The sequence below is a fragment of the Lissotriton vulgaris genome, chromosome 2_1 (genome assembly GCF_964263255.1).
Source record: "Lissotriton vulgaris chromosome 2_1, aLisVul1.2, whole genome shotgun sequence".
In the NCBI taxonomy this organism is placed as follows: domain Eukaryota; kingdom Metazoa; phylum Chordata; class Amphibia; order Caudata; family Salamandridae; genus Lissotriton; species Lissotriton vulgaris.
Window position 1 is genome coordinate 2069521484 of NC_141687.1, and position 26839 is coordinate 2069548322.

The window sequence follows — 26839 nt, forward strand, 5'->3', positions numbered from 1 at the left end:
AAAGGTTTTCCCCTTTTTAAAAAACTGTGTATACGGTGAAGGAATGCTTGATTGCTAAAATTATATAAAGATACAAAAAATAAAACAAGTGCTGGGTCAATAAAAGGGACTCCTGCTTACAAAAATGTATCGTGATTTATGGTGTCAGAGGTACTCTGTTTTGTTGATACTAGCTTGTTGATTCTAGCCTCTGGCTTCCTCAAGTGAATCATTCCCCTTCATTTAAACAATGATAGTGATACCAACACTGGTGCACTGTTACTGATGAGAGGCCAAGAATTCAGTTAGCATTAGCTGAACTCCCTGCATGCCTTTTGTTGGAAATTGGGTTACTGGTTGAGGGGGCTGAGACCCTACTTAGGCAGCAAATCTCAAATTAACCTGGGCTTAAAACTCTGGTAGCTTGACACAAGGCAGTCCGGTTTCATTTAGAGGCAACATTTAAAGTGTTTATGCAGTACTGCAAACAGTAATAAAGTTAAAACACAACATATGGAAAATCCAACACCAATATAGGACAATAGAGTAAAATTTGATACATTATTTGACACCAAAAATCCAATCAGTAGATCCGGAGTTATGCAGTCTTACAGATTGGGGTAAAAACAGTGCCTAAAAGCACAAAGTGCAACTGTGGCTATCTGGTCATGCTTAACCGGGACAAAGTCACAAGTTCAGGTCAACCGCGATGGACCGTGGTCCAGATACAGGTACCCAGTTAGGCTCGCTGAACAGAGTACCATAAATCCTGGTTTGCGGAGCATTGCGAGAGCTAGTGTCAAGGGTGCGTTGCGCAGAGGAGGTTCTGAGGGAGCTGCTGAGCTGCAAAGTGGAGTCCTGCATCGTGGTCGAGGATGCTGTTGATGAGGCGCTCGCAATTCGAAGGCCTGCACCAAGGACAGCGGTCATTCCCAGGAATGGAGTCCGGAGTTGGGGATGCATCATACTGCGGTTATGCCGACACGGCTGCGAGGAGATGCGTTGCACTGCATTAGTTCTGCTTTCAGGACCACAGCTGGGCTGGCAGAGCACCTTCAGGGCCACGTCCAATGGTCCTGGACTGGAGTGGCACCTCTTGGGTGGCTAGACTCACAAGTAGAGTCTAGGGGCTGGGTTAAAGACAGTTGGAGTATTTTCTGTCCCTGAGGCACTGATCAAGAGGCCAGCCAACTAGCTCTTGGAGTCGCTCTGGTGGTCTTCAGATCAAGATGCTGGTTTAGTCCTTCTTTTCAGGCATTAGGGCGGCAGCAGCGCGACAGTCCTTCTTTCAGAGCAGCACAGAAGTCCTTCTGAGTCTTCCACAGGTCCAGAGGTCTCCTGAGGAGTTGGGCCTGAGGTTCCATTATAAATACATGGTGCCAGCTGTGAAGAATGAGAAGGTTCTGGAAGTTTCTACCCTGAGGTGTTTGGAATTTTCTGCCTTTCTGCCCTGAACCCAGCTTGTCTAGGGTAAAGAAATTAGCGCTTAGCGCTGGAGGGCGCACTAGCTGAATGGCCGCGCTTATGTGAGGCTCCAGCAGCCTGGTAGGAAGATCCTACAAATATCCTCTTTAACCTGCACCGATCTGTCCCAAAATTTGACTGAGTGTTAAGCACCTTCTGGAGCACCTTCGGTGAAAATCTGGAGCCGCTACGACCTTCCACTCCCGACTTTGTGCAGGAGGAGAGTTGCACCCGGATTTCAGAAGGAGCCTGCAGTGCGACCGGCTGGGACAGGGCGCCACGCAGCGCCGAGGCTCACCACGAGGCGTGTGGGCCTCACTGAGGATATGGCTGCGGGAGGTCCCTGCTGCTGGGTGGCTCCTGCGGGACTGAGTGCGGCGCTTGCCTCCACAGGAAGCGATTTCATGCTGATCGTGATTTGAGGAGTTATATGGACTGTGGAGCCCGGTCCCGTCGAGAGGAAGTGAGGATAGAGCGGAGATCCGCGCTACCGGTGGGCCTGGCCGCTGCCTGCTGACCGACCCGGGTCTGCATCGGTAAGAGGAGACTGGGGCTGGAAGGGGAGCTGCGGTTTAGCCCTCTGACCTGAGCCCCGTGCTACGTGTGACAGGGGCTGGGGCCGGCACACACTAAAAACAGCGCAGTGTCGGGAACGTTTGACCCACGCGACACGGCCGCTGGGACGACTGCAGAGAGCAAACATATGCTGATGGGCGCTTGAGCTGGGGATGTAGCGGGCCACTGCCAGCGCAATAAACAGCGGGCCCCCTAGGCAGCTGCGTGCACCTAGCTGCTAGGACTGATCTAATGCGTAGCTGAGATAGTGCTTTAGCCACGGGGGAGCCAAGACTACGACTGCGGGTGCATGCACGGCAACGGACTGATATGACCTCGCTGTACGATGACTGCAATCTACTGCCAGTGAGTGAGGCTGAGTGGTGATAAGGCCTGGGGGACCCTAGGCGAATAGATACATTGCTGGACATTGGGGTGCTGCATGGGAGGAGCGACACTGTGCGGCAAGGATCCTGCTCTGCATTGCACAAGAGGTTATACAGTGCCGACATGGAGAGACAGGCTGAGCTCGTGGGCACCGGACCCAATCTGTACATTGGAGTGTGAGGGTGCTGGTGGTGCTGAAAGGAGGCCTGCACGTGGTTTGATTAGAGTCCCTCTCGCTAGTACCTGAATTCTCAGTAGACTTTTGGATATGTGGCTTGCTGTGTGAAGTGGGCTCATGCTTAAAGGACCCTCCCTTGGGAAAGAGGATCGTGCCAATCGGCTCTCACCAGCGGCTACCAGCCCCTACAAAAGACTGGCCATGGGGAAACAGGACAATCGGCAACCTAAATTGTCATTTGAACCTGCAGCTGCTAAGAAGGGGACATGCAGCACTTCGGAGGCTGGTAGTGCCCGCGGCCCAGCCAATGCAACAAACCCTTCCACCTCTGCCACTCCTGACATACAAATGATGATGGAAGAAATGCGGCAGGGATTCGCCACCATAGTAGATAAGGTAGATCGCCTATCGTCTAGGATGGATGCTGTTGCACAGAAGATGGAGGTACATGAAGAGAGACTCACAGAAGCTGAGAGGCGTATCTCAGGGACTGAGGATACTACGGCCTCACATGACGCATGGCTCCTCAGGATGGACAATATCCTTAGAGTAATTGCTGCAAAGAATGAGGAGTTGGAGGCGCGTAGTCGGCGCAATAATATACGCGTCATTGGCGTACCAGAATCGACCAACACCGGACGCATGGAGGAATATGTGGAAAAGATCCTGGTGGCAGCAATGGGAGAGGGAGCGTTCTCCAGACAGTTTATTGTTGAGAGGGCTTATCGCTCGCTTGGTCCGCGCCCCAAACCGGGGGCCCCTCCCCGGCCTATCATCGCCCGCCTTCTTAATTATCGAGACCGCGACACTGCGTTGCGGGCGGCAGGGATGAACCAAAACCTGGCGTGTGACGGAGTCACTTTCTCCATATTCCCGGATTTTACACCTGTCGTCTAGGAGCAACGGCGTAAATTTTTGGATGTTAAGAAAAAGCTCGGAGCTCTTCAGATAGACTACGCCCTCCTATATCCAGCAAAGCTTAGAGTGACCCATCAAGGAAAACAACATTTTTTCACAAATCCGCAGCAGGCAGAGGACTACGTGAAGAAACTGCGGTTCGCTAGGGAAAGGCGACGAAATGTTAACGGCGATGAGGATGAAAGGGACCCAGCTGAGAATTTGGACAATTAACTTGGCCTTACATGTATGGTCCAGAGGGAGATGAATCAGTACACTCATTGAGATATCTGTTACATCATCCCCACTGCGGGGGAGTGCCGCCATTGCTCGAGAATACCACAGACGGGTATTGGACTGTAGGTGGTAATGTATACCAGGCCCCACCCCCTCTTCTAAGTGTGGCCTGCTGGGGCTACAAGGGACGTAAGGAGAGGAAGGGGGGTGGAAATGTGTGCACCTCAGGTGTCCCCTACAGGGAGTTCCCCACAGTACTTGTTGTTTCTACTGTATATGTTGGGATGTCTAGGGCTTGTTAGGGGTGGGGGGGGTGGTAAGAGAATCTTGCAAGTTGGGGTTGCTTCAGTGGGTGGAGGGAGGACTGAGGGACGAAGAGGACGGGCACTGGAAAGAGGGGAGGGTAAGGGAGTTTTCTAGTTGCGAGGTATGTGTCTGGGTATGGGCGCCTCAGGGGCAAGGGGTAGGGGTAGGGGTATTTACACTTGTTGAACTTGTCTGGGAGACTGACGTAGTTGAGAGCTGTCAAATTGGAGGGGGAGGGGATAAAGGGTATGAATGTGCTGAAGATTGGATACGAATGAAGTTACATAATGCTCGGAGGCTGAGATGTGATGCGACTGAGCGGCGGGCTAGGCACGTGAGTGTGTTGGATGTGATGATTCGCAATAATGACAATGGCTGGCAATGCACTGGATAAAATATCGGTCTTGTCCTGGAATGTAAGGAGCCTAAACGATGCAAGGAAGTGTAGAAATGTATTGGCGTACCTGGACAGGCACCAGGTGCAAATAGCTTTATTGCAGGAGACGCATCTCTGCCCCCGGATGGATACTAAATTCGCTAGTAGCTGGGCCCTCATTAGGAAATTTTCATCATACTCATCGTATGCTAGAGGGACTGCAGTGTTGCTCAAAAAGTCACTTAAATTCCAAGAGTTGGGGGTGAAACTGGACCCTGAAGGGCGATATGTGATACTGTGGGGTAGGCTTGGTACAGACACTGTTGTAATTGTTAACTGTTATGCACCCAATGTTGACACTCCAGGGTTTTTCACGACACTCTGGGGACATGTTCTTGCGATAGATGCCACACACATCATATGGGGCGGTGACTTTAATGTAGCTTTAAGGCCTAGGGCGGATAGGTCAGACGGGAGTAGTCAATATAACAAGCAAGCGAGAGACATATTGCAGGGTATACTAGAGGAAGCTGGCTTAGTGGATAGTTGGAGGTTCACACACCCCTAGCGTAGAGAGGGCACACATTTCACGGCGCATGCGCGGACATTGGCACGCCTGGGACTACAAAAGGTGGAGCTTTTATCCAGGACCTACTGGGACCACTGTCCGGTACTGGTTACTCTGACAATCCCAGGTTTAAATAGGGTGCGACCCCCATGGAGACTATTCCCCTCAGTGCTATTGGACCCTGTTTTCAAGACAGAGTTAGGAGATGAAATAGAGGCATTCTTCCCCAGGAATAAGGGCTCAGTGGTCAGTGTGGAGATGATATGGGAAGCATTTAAGGTGACAATTGGGTGGATTACCATATCTAAAAGCTGTGGGATACTGTGGGGAATCGTGAGGACCATAGCCAAATTGGAAACAGAATTGAAGGAGCTAGAGAAAGAGATGATAAGAGGCGGCAACCCAGAGTCCTGCCAGAAATTTAGAGACAAGCTATCAGAATTCGAGGAGGAGGCAGCCAGAGAAGTGAAATATAGGGGGAAATACTGGACGGCTAGGAAGTACTGCGAAAGGGAACGGCCGGGTCAAATACTTGCCGCCATCACGAGACACCAGCGCTTCAGTACTAGTATCCTCGAAATTGAAACGAAGGAGGGCAGGCGATGCCAAGACACGATAGGGATTCAGGAAGCTTTCCTGCAGCACTACGAACAGTTGTAATCCACGCAGCAAGCGGGGGAGGTGGACTTCTGGAGTTTTCTAGACGATATTGCCCTATGCTGGTTAAACGATGGTCATAGAGCATTTCTCGGAGGACCTCTAGAGGTTGACGAAATAAGGGATGCAATAATGTCCCTGAGCAATGGGAAGGCGGCGGGATTGGATGGGCTTCCTGACGAGTTCTATAAATGCTATGTAGACACGATGGCTCCGGTGCTTAAGGAGGTGTTCGAAGAGTCGTTGGAGGTGGGAGTACTGCCGGGATCAATGAGGGAGGTAGCGATTACTTCTCTGCTGAAGCCTGGTAAAGACCCTCTGGATACAGACTCCTACCGACCCCTGTCGCTGCTTAATTGTGATGCAAAAATATTGGCAAAGGTGCTGGCAGCACGGTTGTCTTTGATTATGACTACTATAGTACTTCCAGACCAGTCTGGCTTTGTACCGGGCCGGGCCACTACTCACAATCTTCGCACGCTTTTTTCATTGATCCCAACCATAGCTCCTGGGCTCCCTGTTGCCGCCGTCTTTCTGGATGCCACGAAAGCATTCGATTCGGTGGAATGGAAATACCTAATAGCTATTTTGTGTAGAATGGAGTTTCCCAAAATATTTATTGCATGGGTGAAATTGCTTTACACCGAGCCAGTGGCTAGAGTGATTGCCAACGGAATACTGTCCCCCCAGATGCCCATAACGAGGGGCACCAGACAGGACTGTCCTCTCTCCCCATTGCTCTTTGCCATTGCAATAGAGCCGCTGGCATGCCGGATTCGACAGCTGTATAAAAATAGCGCGTTCAAATGCTTTCAGTGGCAGATAGGGATGTCGCTGTATGCAGACGACATAACGCTATATGTAAAAGACCCGCAGTTGAATCTTAATCCACTATTGCGGGAGCTTCTTGTTTTTGGGAGAATGTCAGGAGTGCACATAAATTGGAAGAAATCGCAATTCTTCCCACTCACGGGAGCTGTCAGGAAATTTCAACTGGACTTCCCCTTGGAGTGGTGTGACACTGATCTTCGCTATCTGGGCATAGTGATATCGCTTGATAGAGAGGAGACGATCAGACTCAATTATGGAGTGCCCATCTCCAAACTAGCCGATAATGTCACAAGGTGGATGTCCCTGCCGCTGTGTAAGGCAGGCAGAGCATCGTTGGTGAAAATGGTGGCACTCCCACGTTTTTTGTACTTATTTCAAAATGGCCCCTACAACCCTGGCGCCTACTTCTTTAAACGACTGAGGTCGGAACTCCTTAGATTATTCTGGGGGGGGAAATAACCACAGTTGAAATGGTCCACTCTAACACAGCCTTATGAGAAAGGGGGGTTTGATGTCCCGGATTTCGAGATATACTATATGAGCGCTCAGGCGCAATATGCATATCATTGGATACACTCCACGCCTTTTATGCCACAGGTAGCGGCGGAGGAATGGATTGTACACCCCCTCCCGCTCAACGGGATGATACAGGGGAAGGTTGGGGACGTAGAGACACCGGCTACCACGGTAACATGCACGATAGATGAGTGGAGATGAGTTGCAAAAACTTTGGACGCTCCAATGCTTTACTCGCCGGCAATGCCGATCACGTACCATCCAAAGCTGTCCCTATTACAGGAGACGGGATTTCAGATAATGTGCAAACGAATCAAGCTGGCCACATGGGGGGACCTGTTCCTCGAGGGTACATTCCGTACTAAAGACCAGATATTTCAAGGGGTGCAACCCTCTCCCTTAGAAGTCTCTTACTACATCAGACTCCGACAGGGGCTGCGTGAAGTACTGCCCCACTTTCCAGATGAACCGGGCGTGGTTTTGCCGCTGCATGCTATGCTAGTGTCCGATGGCCGGCACCTAGTGTCGAAACTATACAATACCATTAGAACGCAGCGGGAGGCTCCCGATAGCCACGCGCGGGGGCAATGGAGGCTGGAGCTGGGCACTGACGTCACGGACGAACAGTGGAAATACTGCTGTAACATCACGGCCAACATATCATCTAGCTGCAGGCTTAAAATCATACATTATAAATTTGTGCAGAGATTCTATTACACGCCGGTTAGGAAACTGAGGTTTCAATTGGCGGACAACGACAGGTGCGTCCGATGTCGAGCGGAAGGAGCAGGATTTCTTCACCTGGCATGGGACTGCATGGGAGTGCATGAATATTGGACCCAGGTCCATGAGGCGTTGCAGGTCATGACTGAAGGAGCGATACCGCTGGACCCCCTGGTCATGCTATTAGGATACACGATGGACATACCTAAACCTTTGCGCAGATTTGCGGATATTGCATTATTGCTTGCAAAGAGGAGAGTAGCATGCAGGTGGGGGAGGGGAAGGGCTTTGAAATTCAAGGAATGGATGGATGATGTGACATACTGCCAGGAGCAACATAACATATATGCCAACTTGGTGCCTGTACGCTGTAGGCCAAAAGACATTTGGAGTCCGTTGCAAATATACTGGTTGTCTAAGGCGTCACAACAGGGAGAGTCAGATAGTGATAGTCAGGATGGTAGGGTGTGACTATGGGAATACATACTGATGATGCGCAGGGGTTGACTCACGAACACTAGCCTTTGACACCCTGGTGTGACGTATACACTGATAGCCAGGTACTCTATAATGGCCTATAGCGGATTCAATGCTGATATCACTCTCTGTAATTATAGTAATGGGTGAACCACTGGGAGTGCTGATGAATAATATGAACAGGCTGCAAGACACTGTGCTGGAGATTGCGACATATGTTACGCTGCGATTTTTTTTTTGTTTGCTGATGTACTCGCCCTTTATAGGATAAGGTCCGATATACACTGTACATTGTAAACTGCATTGAGGTATAACGCTATGCCATCCGTGCTGTGCCTGCTGTGAGGTACAACCTCACCTGCGAGAAGATAGAGGAACTGTAACTTGTATGTAAGTGACCAATCTGCATGTAATGTGATATACCAGACTGTTAAATAAAGGTTTAGAAAAAAAAGAAATTAGCGCTTAACCCTTTGTAAGTCTGCCCAGGCAAAGCTTTTGTGATGTGTAAGTGTGGTAGGTGACAGCTCCCCTCCCTCATCAAGTCAGAGGTGACCATCCTGCCACATCGATATGGCAGTATAAACTGCACACACAGGCTGAAATAGCTAACCTGAGACATATTTAGAAGGATACTTAAGTGGGTGGTACAGTCAATGCTGCAGGCCCACTAGTAGCATAAAATTTACAAGCCCTAGGTACATATTGTCCCACTTTACTAAGGACTTACAAATAAATTAAATGTGTCAACTTGGTGTAAACAAATTTCACCAAGCACTTTAGCACTGGTTAGCAGTGGTAAAGTGCACAGAGTCCTACAATCCAACAAAACAGGTTCAGAAGACAGGAGGGTGAAGGCAAACAATTTGGAGATGGCCCTGCAGAAAGTGCCAAGTCTAACACCTCTCCTATATGGAATGTCAAACAGGAATTTGTTGTGTGAAAAGATAGCACAACAGTGCAGGGCATTGAGTCATGCTGTTCTTAAGCCAGCAAATGTCATTATCTTTCCTACTCAAGGTACATGTGTGGTTGTCACTACCTATACTTACCAGCCATTCAGAAGCAATGTCTAATATGAAACCTTAGATTCAAACATGGCATAGTGCTTTGATTAGACTGTTATGCTGGGGAAGAGTCATCACAAGTCACGTACACCTTACATTTGAGTGACATTGCTACAGCCTACACTGACTTGCTGTGAAATATAGGCTGGTGAGATAACTGCTGCTCTAGAGAACTATATTATGTTTGCAGGAGCCATATATTTTGTTGGCTTCATCTGCTTGCTACAGAGGGTTGTAAATACCCCAACCAGCAGTACTGTGAATCTGAAATTATCCAATATAGACTGCTTTGTCACAGAGGGCTGCGATAACAGAATATTTGTCATTCAAAAATGGTTAAATATCTAGATAACCCTGCCATGGTCAACATGCTCAGGATCCATCCCCTTGGACCAAATTTTGTGGAGACCCTAATCAGGGCATCTAGTTCTCACCATTGCTGTAGCTGTAACATGTTCAAAACACACAGTTTGCCATTAATTTCCCTAAATGTTCTTGATTGATATTCTCCAAGCTCGCTCCAAAGGTACTGTAAATTAGCAGTGAGTTAAATTATAACTTCACTTACAAAGTTGGCTGGCATTAGAAAACTCTGCAATTTACGAAACAGATGAAGTTTCCTAAATTTGCATGAGGTAAGGTTTATCTTTCCGGGCCTTCCAGGTGTGATGATTTCCTGATGCAGAATATCCCAGGTAAGACATCCTCCAGCAAATCAATTTTGAGTGCCGAGGCTGGATATCCACTACCTGAGGTAAGACATGTAGGAGGGATGGGTCTGAGCTTTGGCCAGCTTATTTTATTTTTCAATAACTTGATAAGTTTTGCATTGCACAAAGCTTGAATAGTTTAGAAAGTACACAAAGTTGTAAGTCATGCTTTAGACCCTTCGACTTTAAATCCCTTCTATTTATTAGGATTTAAAGATGGATTGTGTAGTGTTGATTGAGTGTGCTTTTATATGTTCTTTAAAAAAAATCCATGTATTCCTTGAGACGGTATCACACAGTGTGCACCAGAATACCAAAACCAGAATTACGATCTGACAGAAGATTGGGAATAGAATATCGTATCCCAGATATTGACAGGAAAGTAAGTATAGATCTTCTATACCTTACTCAAAATAACTGTACCTTCATAGTATATAAGTCCGTTAATTGGTCACATGCATGTTGCCTACAACGCACATAGAAATAGAAGAGTTACGCAGTTAAAAACTACAAACTATAAAACCATTCCTAGTATTTCAAGTGATGCTGTTTAAAACACATTCGTAACGTTGTGGCTAAAACATGTGAAAATAAAATTAATTTTCAAATTAAAACAATTGTTCGACAGAATAGGTGAATAGTGCAAAACAAAGTGTTTAAAATCAAAAGTTTCTTATATTTGTTAGAAATGCAGCTTTACAAAGTGGAATACTTCCTGTTTACCGTATTATATAGTCCTACCCAAAACTGTGTACACATTGACATTATATGTCTATCAGTCCAGAACAGACCCTTCTACTGGCAATGGGGCCCCATTGTCATTCGTGTCTTTTGTTCATGGGTACACTTAAGACCAAATAAAGTGCATCGTGCTTTAAAGTCCTGTGGTGGGGATTTACATTGGAGTTCTAATCTCGGTTTAAATACCAAATACGACCCAATCAATATCACCTCTCATTATAGGGGGTGTGTATCCTGTAGAAAATATTTGTCATTCAAAAATGGTTAAATATCTAGATAACCTTGCCATGGTCAACATGCTCAGGATCCATCCCCTGGACCAAATATTGTGGAAACCCTAATCAGGGCATCTAGTTCTCACCATTGCTGTAGCTGTAACATGTTCAAAACACACAGTTTGCCATTAATTTCCCTAAATGTTCTTGATTGATATTCTCCAACCTCGCTCCAAAGGTACTGTAAATTACAGCTACAGCAATGGTGAGAACTAGATGCCCTGATTAGAGTCAGGATAGCGTTTACTAAGAACAAGTGGTGGGAACAAAAGTCGGTTGTAAATAAAAAATAGTGTCTGAGTTGTGTTAGCCGCTCTGGAAGATTTGCAAATTTTTAACCAAATTTTATCCTACAATTCAACAGGCCAGGAAACACCTAAATCTTTTTCCCAAGCTTCCTCTATGTTGGACTTGGCACGGGGAGAAGTTGGGGCTTGGAGGAAAGCATACATTTTGGAGGCCTTGGTATGTTTAAGAAGTAAAGAATGTAACGAAGAGGAATTAGAGAAATCCTGATTGTGGGAAGGAGAAAGTGCATGATATGCATCATAAGCGGATTGTACTGCAGACAATAGTAAAGAATATCTAGTTATAAAAGTGGGAGGTAAAAGAAAAGAAGAACTGGCTATTGAAAAAGGAACAAACTGATCATTATGGAATAATTGGTGAACCCAAATGAGACCATGGGAGCGCCAAGTTTTCCAAAAAAACGGCTTGTTATTGATTAAAATCAAAGTGTTATGCCAAATGGGTTGTTCTAAAAAAGAAGAAATAGGAAGGAGTGGGAAAATTTTAGAGGTATATTTAAGAATAGGTGTGGATAAGGATTGCGGCTTTCGAGAGAACAAAAGGTATTCCTTAAATGAAAAAGGAGAAATATAGGAATGTTCTAGGGATACCCAGAGAGGAGGAGAACGTGAGGAGTCTGAAATCCAATTTGATGCTTAACTTAATAAAAAAGGACTTGTGATAGAGAGAAAAGTTTGGAAAAATGTACTCCTCCCTCCGATTTAGGGCGAATCAATTTGGTCAAGGACATACAAGATTTTTTATGACCCCACAAAAATTCGGACAAAATGTAGTTAATTTTTTTGAAATGCTTGGAGGGAATTGAAAATGGAATGTTAGAAATTGTGAAAAGAACAATAGGGGAGAGCATCATTTTAATTGTGTCTAACCTACCCCACCAGGAAAGATATAGAGGATGCCATTTTGTTGTGAGGGTAGTGAGTTTCTGTATACAATCTTCCATACAACAATTGACTGTACTCAAGAGGGAAGAAGTAAAATGAAGACCTAAGTGGGGCTCCATGTAAAACCCGAATCGGAGAAATCATTTTTATAAGTAAATTTGGTAAGGGGTAGGATTTCACATTTATCTTTATTTAATTTGTATCCAAAGACGTGAGCGAAGGAGTTAACTTCTTCTAAGAATGCAGGAAGGGACACGGTAGGTTGAGATAGGATTAGTAATACGTCATCGGCGTAGGCCGCCATTTTAATCGTGGAGTTTTGATAATCAAAACCATGAATATCATTGTTTTGTCGAATTCTCAAAAGAAAAGGTTCTAAAGCAAGGTTAAACAAAAAAGGGGAAAGAGGACACCCCTGTCTGACTCCTCTGTTAAGGGAAAAATAAGAGGACAAGCCACCATTCGCCGAAATGGCCGCTCTGGGATGAGAATATAGAAGAGAAATCACGGTAGAAATAATTGGACCAAAACCGAACCATTTTAAGGTATGAAAAAGATAAGGCCATTCGACTCGATCGAAAGCTTTCTCAGCGTCCAAAGCTATGGCTGCAATAGATTGAGAGGAATGTGAAGTCTTGGAGAGGATATCAAAGAATAATCTAGTATTATCAGCTAGCAAAACGCCTTTAACGTAGCCGGATTGTTCCTTTCCAAGGAGTTCAGGTAAATGTAGATCCAGATGCAAGGCTAAGGCTTTTGAAAAAATGTTATAGTCAATGTTGACCAAAGAAATAGGTCGGTAATTTTTACAATGCTGTGTATCTTTACCTGGTTTAGGGAGAATGCAAATAAGAGCATCCGAAAAAGTACCAAAAGCAAAGCCGGAAGTGAGAAAGGTGGTAAGAAGGGTATGTAATTTGGGAAAAAGTAAATTAGAGAAGTGAGAGAAGAATTCAACCGTAAAACCATCTGGGCCCGGGGCCTTTCCTGTTTTAAAGAGTTTAGAGCCTGAAAGAGTTCTTTTTGGGTTAAGTCTGCTTCCAATGAGGAGAGATCTGGAGGATTATCAAAGGGTGGCCGAATATTGGACAAAAATTGGGCGATGGAATGATCAGAGGAAACTGATTCAGTAGAGTATAAAGAGAAATTCCTGTAAGATGTCATCATCTTTATGTTTCAATGTGCCATCCCTGCCAAAAATGGATTCTATGTTGACCTTATTTTTCTTAACTTTCAAATAATTGGCTAATAATTTCCCAGCCTTGTTTTGGCCACCGTAGAATTTGGCACTGGACTTTAGTCAAAAATTGGAAGCGTTATTTGTGGAATCTTTGTTGAATTGAAGTTTGGTAGAGATGAGTTCCGATAGGCAATCTTTTGATTTCGAAGTATAATAGGTATGTTCCAGTAGTTTAATTTTGGCAAAGAGGTCCCTAGTATCTTGTTGAGCTTTTTTCCGTTTGCGAGAAACATATCTAATAATGAAGTCTCTGGCAGATGCCTTGAAAGCGTCCCATACTACAGGAAATTGAACATCATCAGTCTGATTCAACAGGAATTCGTGAAAAAAGGATGTAAAGGAAGAGACGAAGGTTGGGTCAAGAAGAAGGGAGTTGTTAAAACGCCATTTTTTTGTGGAATTGGGTTTATGTAGAACATCCAAATCAATAGATACTGGTGCGTGATCAGAGATTAAAATAGAACCAATATCAGAAGCGATTAGGGATTGAGATAGGTGATGTGAGATGAAAAAATAATCTAATCTTGATTGTGTTTGATGTGGTGGTGAAAAAAAAGAATATTCTCGTAAAGTAGGGTTACAAAGTCTCCATGCGTCAACAAATTTGTATTGGGTAATGAGTTGTGTAAAAGATTTGTGGGATTTATGAGGAACGTAAGCACTGGAGGAGTGCCTGTCTAAAAATGGATCAAGGACTTCATTACAGTCACCTGCAAGGACGAAGTCATCCTCGTAATGTTGTGTAATGTGCAGAGCCAAGGAGGACCAAAATGAAGCATCACCAGTTGCAGGAGCATAAATATTCAAAAGGGAAATGGGAACAGCATCCAAACTAAATTTCACTAAAACCCATCTACCTAACTGATCTGTGAAACTTGATAATATTTTGATAGAGCGAGATTTATGAAACAAAATTAGAACACCATTAAATTTCCCGTCACCAGGGGGAAAGAAAACCTCACCTACCCAGCCCCTTTTTAGTTTACCAGATTCCTCAGCTGATAGGTGTGATTCTTGAATACAAGCAATATCAGCATTGAGTTTGGCTAAGTGTGTTAAAACTCTCTCAGGCACATGCATCAAGCGATTTGGGAATCGCAAACGGTGCGAATCGCAAAATTCGGCCGTTTGCGATTCCCAAATCACTATTTGGGATGCATCAACCTAAAAGTGAAGAAATCGCTATTTTAGCGATTTATTAAAGTGTGATTGCTTTTAAGGAATCGCAATTTTGCGATTCCTTAAAAGCAATGCATGAAACTTAAAAAAATTGCGATTTCGCAATTAGAGAGAAAAAATTACCATGAGGTTGGACCTCATGGTAATTTTGCGAAAAGTTAGAAATATGCAATTTTGTTCATATTTTTAACTTTCATGTTGTTCACACACATGCCCTTAGGGCATGTGTGTACACAACATATGTGCATTGTTTGATTTCAGGGGTGCAACAGGCTGTCCTTTGGACACCCCTGCACCCTTGAAATCGCAATCTCAATTTGCGATTAGCTAATTGCGAATCGCAAATTGAGATTGTCTTCCCATTCATTCCTATGGGCCTCTAGGCCCATAGGAATGAATGGGAAGGGATTCCTTAATTGCGATTCGCAAAATGCTAATCGCAAATAAGGAATTCTAAGGAATCGCAATTTATTTAGCGATTTCTTGATGCATAGGCCTTTGCGATTCCTTAATTGCGATTCCTTAAAAATCGCAATTAAGGAATCGCAAATGCCGAGATTGATGCATGTGCCTGTCTGTCTCTTAATTGGTGAATGTAAACCTCTGACATTCCAAGACACTATTTTTAAAGGCATAAGAAAAAACCATAATGATACAATAAAAACCAGTTAAAATAGAAACATGAAGAACTATTGAGATTAATGCAAAAATTGTATATACGCATCAAAGAACAATTAAAACAATTCCATTAGTAACCAAAAAAGAGAAAAAAAGGATGCCAGCTGTATGACAATAAGGGAGAAAGAAAAAGAAGAAAGAGGAGCAAAGAAGAGAGAGGAGAGAATGAAAAGAAGAATGAATTAACAGGCATAGAAAGAAAGGAAAAAACTTGAAAAATACTACTAGAGCAAAAAAGATGAGAAAGAAGAGTAGGAAAAGAGAATGAGAAAAATATAATCAGAAAAATCAACTTACAGAACATCCAGGACAAGGGAAGGATAGGAGGGTGGAGGCCACATGGAACAATGGCGGGTCCAACACTCAGGGGGAGGAGCGGGGAGGAATAACGAAACCCACGAATTCCAAAAACAACAGGGATAGGAGATATGCGCAGGAAGAATATCTGTGAGGACAAAAAGGACAAAATGGGAAAACTTTACATAAAAACAATAACATGCAATGGGAAAAAACAGTGTGAAAATGTAATATCTAACAAAACTGAACAATAACCATTATATGCAAGCCTGAGGAATCAAAAATAAAGAGTGGTTACTTAGAAGCAGATGCAGAGGCAAATTCCATTGTATCCACATTATGAGAGTACAAAAAACTTTTTAACTTCAAAGGGTCATCATAAGTGGTAGTCTTATTGTTGAAAGTCACTCTGAAAAGGCAAAGATGGAAAAGCCCGAATCGAGCACCCATTCAGCGTAATTGTGGACGAAGAGAGAGAAATTCCTTGCGTCTATCCGCAGTAGGATTGGCATAATCTTGAGATAGACATATAGGGGCACCTGACCAAGTAACACGCTTCATGGATCTTGCAGCAGAAAAAACGTGAGGAGATCGGTGTATTCAAGGAAATATATGATGACGCCTCTCGGTTTTCTTGCAGACGAGGAAGCCAGACCACTAACCGGTGGGCCCAGACGATGTCCTCTCTGTATATTAAGGGTGGTGGATTAAGCAGCTTTGACAAAAAGGACTTGAAGAAAGCGATGGGATCAGAACCTTCTGAATTTTCTGCCAGACCATAAACGCGAAGGTTGTTTCTTCTATTCCTATTTTCCAAATTTTCGATCTGCTTGTGCAGGAAAGAAACTTGTGCACAAGGGGGTCAACCTTGGAAGCGGAAGATTCAAGTGTAGCCACACTTTGTTCCAGGACAGTGACCCGGTTATCCACATTTGACCACTTGTCCGACAACATTTGGAGAGTAGATTTTGTCTCTTCCATAAAGGGTTTTAAGGCCCTTATTTCATCCAGTAAAAGATCCATCGTGGCTGACGGAGCTTGCTTAGGGGGAGAAGGGGGATCCTTAAGTCTTTTAATGGAGCCCTTAGATGTACCAGACTTTGATGAAGATGATGCAGTGGATGAGGCCTTAGAAGAAGGAGTATCTGAAGTGTCTTCCATCGATAAACACTGATACCTGGAACCAGTATGGGACCAAAATTACTGTTTAGATGCAGAAGGTTTATGAACAACCTTGAGGAGCCTGCCCAACGGCCAAAAACAGCAAAGTCACAGGAGAGCAATACACCGATCCCCCTTATTCAGGAAGCAGGAGAAAGTCCATGCAGCTGTATGTCAACACACGATGGAACTACAATAAAATCCGTTAACAGTCAATAAATGAGAGCAAATACTGGCTGCGTACACATTAGGAAGAAAGGAGCATCGCTGAAGTGAAAACGCACATTATGTCCATAATAAGGCAGGACGTAGGTACTGCAGAGTGGCGAACAAGGAATTGTGGCACGTGAAATGGCGCAAAACCAAAGTAGTCAGCAACTGCATCCACAGGAGAGCAATACACTGATCCCCCTTAGTCAGGAAGCAGAAGAAAGTCCATGCAGCCATATGACATCACACGAAGGAACCACAATGAAATCCATTAACGGTCAAAAAAAAATGAGAGCAAATACTAGTTGCACCACACATTAGGAGGAAAGGAACCTCGCTGAGGAGAAAACGCACATTATGTCCAAAATAAGACAGGACGTAGTTACTGCAGTGTGGTGAATAAGGAGTTGTAGCGCGCGAAATGGCGCGAAACCAAATTAGTCTGCAGCTGCATCCAAATTGAGGAGAATAATGCAGAAAATGACTGAAGAAAGAACTGACAGTAAATGTTTTGGTTCGTGGTAGGAAGACGTGTGAATAACTGCATGGGAGCAAGCTCCGTCAGCGGAAAATCAAAATGGCGGCCGCGAGCTAACCTGTAGGAGCTTCTCACAGTCGGCCCGGTGAATGACCGAAAAAGCTTCAGGGAGTCCTCATGATGGGGCCCGTATATGCCTCAGGACTTCCCACGACATCTCCCGTCTTTCGGCACCATGTGGAAGCGCAAGGGAATCGCGCTGGGTTCGTCTCCATCTCCCGCGACTCCAGAGAGCTAAGGACAGCCCGCCATCTTCTCTGGGCGCTAGCCACGCCCCCTCAGCTTGAATAGTTTAGAAAGTACACAAAGTTGTAAGTCATGCTTTAGACCCTTCGACTTTAATCCCTACTATTTATGAGGATTTAAAGATGGATTGTGTAACGTTGATTGAGTGTGCTTTTATATGTTCTTTAAAAAAAATCCATGCATTCCTTGAGACGGTATCACACAGTGTGCACCAGAATACCAAAACCAGAATTACGATCTGACAGAATATTGGGAATAGAATATCGTATCCCCGATATTGACAGGAAAGTAAGTATAGATCTTCTATACCTTACTCAACATAACTGTACCTACATAGTATTTAAATATATATATATATAGATAGATATATATATATCTGTGTGTGTGTGTATTTATATATATATATATATATCTATATATATATATATATATATATATATATATATATATATATATATATATATAAACCAAATTGCGCTGGAGCTTCACAGGTCGCACTCAGCAGCGGATCCACCATATGGCTTTCTAAAGACAACTCGCCTTTCATTCAGGTACAGATGAATGCCTGACACGTTTCGGGGCTATTCCGCCCCTTAATCATAGGCTGCTTACAGGTGGATTACAAAGTACTCCTTCCTTTTATTTTGTATTTTTGCATGCCAGTGATTGGTTCTTTACCCTTCAGTGGACTGTCCTTAATCTCACAGTGACACAGTATAGCATTTTGAGACTTATATGTATATGTATATGTAGTTGTGGAGTTAGGAATAGTAAATGTATACTTAATTAATATACTATCATTTGGGAACAAAATGCACCTGTAGCCCACCACTTTAATGCATGATCATAGCCGAGGGCTATGCCCCCCTAAAAATATTCTTCTGGCTACAGGCTTGAAAGTACCACAATTTAAGGCAGGAGATAGTTTTAGCCTTAATATGTGGGTATTACATCATTGTGAAGGTCATTAGAATCATGTTCCATTTCATTCGTCCTTACCACGTACGTGAAGTTTTCATCCTGTATTTCATGTTCCTTTAGTAAAACCTGTAAGCCCTCACCCCAATTTCCAATAAGAACAGGTTCCTGTTTCTAGTCCCAGATTTATAAAGTCTTTGCGTTGTCATTGTGTCACACAAGGCAATGCAAGGATACTCCAAAGGCTTCAGTAGTAGTAGAAGAAGAATTTTAGTATGCATGATTAATAAAAACATTTGTATACACAATACGCTGCAACGTAATTAATAAGACACGTTATAAAACAATGTTAAAATACTATTAACAACAGTAACAGCACTATTGGTTTTTCCCTGGGCTGGACCTTGGGAGGTTGACCATTAAAAGATATGATCAGAAACAGACTTAAATAAAAAGCAAAGTTTTGTACTTTAAAGTGCCATGTGAGGGAGCAGCATGTAGGGGGGCACTTATGGGGTTCTTAAACTAGATCAATAGGCTGTTGCATGCTCAATTCAGAGACCTTTCCGTGTGCATGTATTAAACCAATTATAGTACATGGTTTTGTTCGTTAAAGTACTGAAAACAGAGGGATAATAAGGAAAGGATGTGCAAAGAACATATTAGGGTGCGTGATTATGACCCTAGGGGTATGGTTGGTTAACTTGAACTTGGTAAACGAAATCTGAACGCTAATGAGTCATCCTGAACCTAGGAGGACATTAATCCGCTTGACCCAAGCATTATTCTCTTGGCAGGTACTGTAATTGGAGCTAAGATGCTCACTACCATTTTACGTGCAATATTGTGTGCTTTGTAATCAGTTATACAAATATTTTTTGTGTAATTTCCATTTCAATGTCATTAATAAAACGTATTCACAGTGATTCTGGTCTTGTCAGTCACCAGCTGCCCAGAGTGGAATTTGCAGCTCGATCATGTTCGAGGTAAAGCTTGGGAAGTTGGTCTGTTGGCTCTCGATCGACCACTGAGGCATCTTATGAGCTTCTTTGAACCACTCTTTCTTGAAAAGGGATCTGTGGCTGTTCGGTGTTGGGGTCATTCTGACCATGTTCCTTCTTTAGTGCCACTTCGAACCCCTGGAGGAATTTCACAGCCCAGGATATACGTTGTGGATTGACTGAGTTGAGGCAAGTCAGTACTGCTTGTCTGCAAGAGCATACCCTGAGCTGGTGCAGAGTGGGCGGAGCCAGTGGTGGCGGAGGTTGAAGGCTATTTTGCAAAGACACATGACATGAATTAAGTCTTCCTTTGGATGGCCAGACAACCTGCAGTCTCCTTTGCCTACCTGTCTTTGCCCGGGAGTGGCATGAGTTTTTGATTGTAGAATGCCCATTTGATATTTCAGATATTGTCTCTTTAGCCTGCTGTTGATAGCTTCTTCTCAGTTTTGCTGCAGTCTTACTGACTCGTAGCTATTTAGGACCATCCAGGCATGTGATTATTTTGCTAAGGTTGCTTTGTCCTCCAAGTATAATAGGATTTTAGATGTTTTGTTTAACAGCTTCTGTGAAGATTTCATAACTTGCTGATTCAGACCATACTTCTGCTAGGCCGACCTCGTGTATAGTTGTGAGTAAGTATTCCCTTGCATGTGAATGATATCTGTTGGCTATCTCCAGCCATAATCTATAGCAGCAATTGGCAGAGGCCGTGGGCCTAGCACGTTGAAGGTGAAGTAGGAGTGTCTCCCCTTTCAGTAATAAATCATAGTCACATCCGTTTTGATGTGACATTCACTTTTTATTTGAAGGTAAGTAAATTTGATGTGTGATGTACGGTAACAGGACCTAGCAAGTGTCTGCTTGACAAGATCGAACTCCAGCCTAATCTGTGCAGGTGATGATAGCTGGGGAGTTGAAGAATGTGCCTATATAGCTGCATTGTAGCTGTGTCCAGAGTGTTTGAGCCTCTGCATCCTAGTGCTACACTGCCATTAGCCAGCATGGGTGCTACCTTTGCTCTCGCTAATTCTAGCATAGGAGTATATGATGGTCCTCTTAGATTTCTAAATCAGTTCCTCAAAATCTTTGCCAAAGCAATCCCTTTTCTTTTGATTTCCTTCTTATGTCATTAAAATGTGCTGCTACTGTCAAATAGTAGGCCAAGATAGTTATATTCACTTGTTGTATTGATCTTAGTTGAATCGAGAAACCAATTGTCATTTCCTCTTTCTCTTCTAAAGGTTATGATTTCCGTCTTTTTCATTTTTATTGTCAGGCTGTTCCTTTGAGTATTCTTTGGTGGCATTTAGTAGACACGGCAGGCTGATCTTTGTCTGAGTGATCAGTACCAGATCATCGGTGCACAGGAGGTTGGATAGCTGTACTGGGCTAAGTTTTGGTGCATGGGATTGAGACTAGTCAGGGACAGAGGTAGGTCTGCTAGGAACAGGTTGAAAAGTGTTGATACCAAAACACACTACTGTTTGAGACCCTGAATTGAGGGTATTGCCCTGGATAAGTTTGCTCTTTTCCTCAATTTGATTCTTACCCATGTATTTGTGTGCAATCTTTATTTTGGTTTTTTCATTTCTTTATTTCTGCATGTACAATATACATTATGAAATAATTAGGTTAAATTGCAATTAATGTACAAAAGCAGCTTTAAAGTAATAGTGCAAGTAGCAAACAGAGACTTACTCCTATGAGCCTTCTCCTTCTTTCAATAATGCATACAAGTTCTCAACAAGTCGAGACCTCAGCTGCGGGATTGTGCTAATTTTTTTTGTTTATTACTGCATATTTCCTCATGTTTTGTCAGGTTGTTATTCACTCAAACGGCATTCTTTGCCATATGTTTAATGACCAGCCACATGCTGTCCTCCAAATACCCAGTGTACTACTGTGCATTAGGATCCCAGCTGCCGCACCCTAATATCTTCTGAGACAGACATAAAACTGCTGCTTAGATCCGATATTAAGGTAGCGTTGTTTGGGGATTTCCTCACTGCCTGCAGAGCCTTGTTGACTTTGTATTTTAGTTCATTTATTGCCCCTCTTGTATAACAATTGTGGCTGATCCTTTGATAAGCCCATGGGGGTGCCCTAGTTGGTTTTACTCAGGGCACAGGTCGTAAAAAAAGAAGTGGGGGGACGCTGTCACCGGAAGTGACGTCACGGCCAGAAGTAACGTCATGAAAGGTGCCGAGCTCCTTGTCCCAAAGAGGCCAAAGAGTGAAGTCCAGCTGATTGGCAGGGGGGATGGCGTCCCCCTGGTAAAATAAGTGGGGGGGATGCCGTCCACCCGCGTGGTACCCCGACTCGAGCCCTGGTTTTATTCTTGAAGCAGATTGTTTTGCGAAAGTCTGGAAATGCTTCCCAGTTGTCCTATGCGTAGTTGCTTATTATCATGGTGATTTGTAAATGATATTCTGCATTTTGAGCCAATGATTCTAGTGTTCTTGTGGTCCATTTTACTCTCTTTAGATCCATCATGTATGATGAGCACTCGGCTTCTAAGGTATGTGTATTCTCTCTCAGCATGATGGTTAGTTCTAACTCCTCAGGCAGTTGATCGCTGTCAGATCTTGTGCCAATTTTAAATGAGTGAATGTGTTTTAGCGGGGGGAAAGAAGCCAATGTGTAGTCAATTAAGGTGTTTCCATTGGTGGAGTGGTGGAGTGGAAGGATAGTTCAGGTGTAGTATTGTCTGGAAATCAGCCATTGAGGACCCGTAGGCCCTGGCGCTCTAAATTGCTGAGTACCTTGAGTCCCCGTTTGTCCTTCTTCCCAAGGTCTATTGTTGCCCATGTTGGAATAACCCATTGGCGTTCCTGTGACTCTAGAATTTTTTTTTTCATTGGCCCGACCAGCAATTTCATATTGAAATCTTCTGTCACAATTAACATGGAGCTGGGGTAAGTTATACTGTTTTGAAGATGTTATCAAACGACTTTTCGGATGTCTCTATGCTGTCTTTATGGTTTGATGGCATCTATATGTTAACCAATATAACCATACTGGATTCACCCATTGTTTCCAATGCTATGTGCTGAATTTGTAGAGTTTCAGAGTCTGTATTTTTTGTTTTATGCTCCTAACCTTGAGTACTAAGTAAATTGCAAGTCCACATTTACTACACCCATATTTTGCTTCTTTGGTGACTGGCACTGCATTATGAGAGAAGCCAGCAGTAGGGAGAGGTTTGATTGTCCATGTTTCCTGTTGGGTCGATCACTTCAAAAATGTGCAAGCAATTTAGTAGCTCCGGGTCGTCTAGCTTGCCTGCTAGTCTATGTATATTACATAAGCATAGGCTGAAGAAATGTTTGCTGGCTTCTAGTCTTCTGGCTAGTTCACTTTGTAATCAATGACTGATTAATGAATTTTGAAATTTAGCTGCACATGTTGTTCTGAGTCTCTTGTTTGTTTGCAGCTGCTTTGTAGCTAAATGTTCCTAGGACACTCGTTTTGCCCACGCTTGATGGCATTATGTTTTTTTGAAATCTTTAGGACGGAGTAGGGCTTTTAATATACATCTATATTGTCTATGTTCTCAGATTTAGCCCTCATCAGCGGGTGTGGGTACTCTTGTTCATGGTAGGTTTTCACAATTGTTCCCCAATTTTTCAATTGATTGCTCTCGCATAGTACTTACTGGGCCATGTCAGTGGTGTTCCAGGTGACTCTAGTCGATTCACTTTGATGCCCAGGGGCTGGGCTGGTAAATTGGATGGAATCGATGCCAGCAAAGGTGACTCTGGCGAGTGATGAAATCTGATTTAATACTTTAAGAATGTTTCCTCAGTTGAGGACTTCTTTTTTTCTCTTTGAGCAGGATGCTGGATGAAGTAAAGGTGTACTTGTTCCTCCTTTCTGGAGCTCTATCTGTATACTGCTTACCTCCTTGCTGCCCCGATTGTGTTTCTTCAACCTTCGATCTCAAGGTGTCTATTGGTGATTCGTGGCCCTGGTTTGGTATTTTGTATATCTCTTTTTAATAGGGGTCTGAGAGGGCCTTTGTACTTGCCGTCTTCAGTGCTGTACTTTCTGTGTAGCACTCACTTCCTCCCCTGCCATTCTCTGGGTTTATGCCTGGCCCTAGTTCTCCCAATGTCTTTTCTGGTTCCTCTTGTATTGGGGCTGATGTGTTTTGGAGCCAAGTTAGACAACAGATGTGACCTCTAGGCTGGATTTTGTTGTAGATTTAGTATTTGGCCTGAAGCCTGTACATGGATACCCTGCCCGCAGTATCAATTATCGTCATGTCTGATGCTGTGTGTGGTTGATTGTTGTGTTTTATTATGTCCTCACTTTCTGGTTTGTGTTCTTCCCGAGATCTCTCTGACACTGCGTTTTTTTGGCAAAGATGGTGTAGTCCTTTGGCCAGTTGGTTTCTGGATAGTTTTTGTTTCTGGTTTTCCTTATTAATATTCCATTTTACATTTGGTCTGGTTCCTGAGTTGATGGCCACAGGATATTCCGGTGTATATTCCCTTGGTGTTGGGTGATCTTGGTCAGTCTCAACCACCTTGTTATGTGTTTTATTAAGGGAGTTTTTGGATCTCTATTTTGCTCATCTTCTCCAATTTGCCATGTGATTGTATCCCTGAAGGTTTTTAAGGTGGCTGAGCTGAGTTAGGAGCAAGAGGGGGTTCTTGCATAAACTATTGGTTCACTCCACTGAGCCTCAGGTTGATCCCCTCTGTGCGCTGTCTGTTCATTGGGAAGGGGGGCTTTCTTTTGTCTTTTGGGGCTTGATGGCTACCTTCAGATCCTGAAAATGTGCACCCAAAGTAGCAGGAAGTATACTGAGTTTCTCCAAGATGGATGAGCATGTGCAGGTAGGTGTTATCTCCCTGGTGTCCTCTTGATCCCTTATGATGAGCTTGTTCAGGTTGGTGATTTCCCCGTCGATGCCGGCTACGTGCAATGTCAGCATGTACAATAGTGCAACCTGTATATCCATATTAGCTGAGTGATAGTTCAGTGTGTCTACCATTGGTTAAAGAGATCTCAGCATAGGGCACCATACCTCGTTGTTTTGAGATCTCTCTTGTTCAGCTCTCTGGGGTTGTGCCCTAGATGGTGTTGAAGGTTTCTTGTTCGCAGATGCAAGCATCTCATTCCATTCTTCCTGAGTGAGATATGGCATATCTTGAGTTAGTCCGTCATCACTGTGACTCTCCTTATCACTGAGTTTCTCTTTTCTTCTGCCAGATTGATATTTCTTAGGATTGTTTTGATTGGGACATTTTCTTCTGCAACTTCTGTGGCTCCTATGTGTCCATTATGTGCCACCATGTTGCCTAATTGATGGATCATTGATTGTCGAGGTTCTTTGGTCTGCTACAGAGTGATCCTGATATATATTCTATCAGGATGATTCAGGCCATCCTCTTCCCAGTGTGCAGTCATACTAGGGGGATCAACCTCTGGCTTTAGTGTCCCACTTGTTGGGCTGACCCTGTCAGTATCATCTGACATATTCTGACAGTCTAAGGAATAGGGGGTCGTTGCTTTAGGAATTTCAAGTGAGGAGGACAAGTTTATTGATAAGTGCTGACTTTGAGAGCTTGTTAGTTTATGGGCAGTTGGATGTGTGACTACTATGGGACTTAAAGGCACAGGCAAGCCTGTAATGTTATTGATGTTTGAGAAGATGGCAGCGCTTGTGTATTTTAGCAGCTGGAACCTTGCTGTGATTTTTGGTTGACTACTGGAGTGTGCCTCCGTTCAGTTATCCTGAGGTGTTGTGGTATGTTTCTTCCATTTGCTCGAGAGGAATGGAGACCCTCTGACCTTTCCCAACCTCATATTGATTGGTATGGTGCAGGGAGCAAGATGTTTTAGAGCATTAGGTTGTTCCTGTGTTACTATGTTGCCAGCATTCTGTTGGTGTCTCTGTAGGTTTGCTTAGTTTTTACTGGTGACGGATTCTCTGACCTTGTTGCGAGGGGGTGCTATCCCTTGCTTCCTCCTTATTTGCTCTTGCATGGCTTGCTTTGGCCTTTTGTCGCCTGCTGTCTCCTGATAGTTGCCTTCTTTTTACTTCTCAGTACTTAGTTGTTGGTGCTGGTGTTTCATCCTTGCTTGCAGTAGGACCGGTACTCTGCCCAATCTTCGCACATCCTGCCCTTCTGTACCATCTTTTAACACCACAGCCCCACCCACCCCATTCACCGCTGACCCCCTTGGCTTGCCAAAGCACTGCTCCAGGCCGAATCAGGTGGGACCTGGCAAGCAGGAGAGGCAGCTGGGCGGCAGTGATAAAAAGACTGGAAGGAAGGTCTCCAAGTGCCTCACCTCTACCGGTGGAGGTTCAACCTCCAATGCCCTACTGCACCGTAGCATGCCTCACCTTCAGCCCTTGCCCTCAGCACTGACTGTCTGTCTAGAAAGCTGCGATGGTACCGTGGACCCGTGTGAGGCCTCTGGAGGTCGCAATCGCTGAGAGCAGATGAGCGGCGGGCTTCTCTTAGCACAGGACGTACCCGCAGCCCTAGATCAGCCGCTTCGGCCCTCAAGTACCATCGCTGATGATGACTTTGCCTGATGCACACTGCCTACCTCTACCTCCTTTCTCCCCTGGGCTACCTCGGACTACCCACGCCTTAGCCCCTTGACTGCCCAACAAGCCGCTGGCTTCATCCGTGGCTGCTTGCTGTCTCGCATCACAGTCTACACTCAGCTGCTCAGCTGGTCGACTTCTCTTGGCTGTTTGTTTGTGCTTCCATCTACTGACCACAGCAGACCTCAAAATGACCATCCAGTAATGTTTTCTCTGGGCCAGCGCTTGTGTTGCAAAGGCTTTTGTCATATTTACAAATCCATGCAGGGGTTAATTTGAGCCGCCTTGGGTGGCTTTGTAAAGAAATGTAACACAACGCAGCTGCTTGTGCTGCGTTGCATTGCGTTGCATTTCTAGCTGGGGGGCATTCCAGTGGGCAAGCATGAGTGTTGCCGTGCATTCACCCATGGATTTTGGTGATTTCCTATATCTTCTAATGCTAGTAAACCTGGCAATGCGACACAATACTAAGCATACCCTAGTGAGGCATAACAAGTTATTTCTTCCTTTCATGTGTGCCGCACTCTGTAGCACATTTAGAAAGAGGAATATGCCTTTAACACATTTTTCTGTGCAGAAGTGTACCACTTCATTCACAAAAACAATCCTGCTCGTAACTCAGGCACCTTTGCACCATGGTGCAAGGGTGTCTGTATTGGCTCT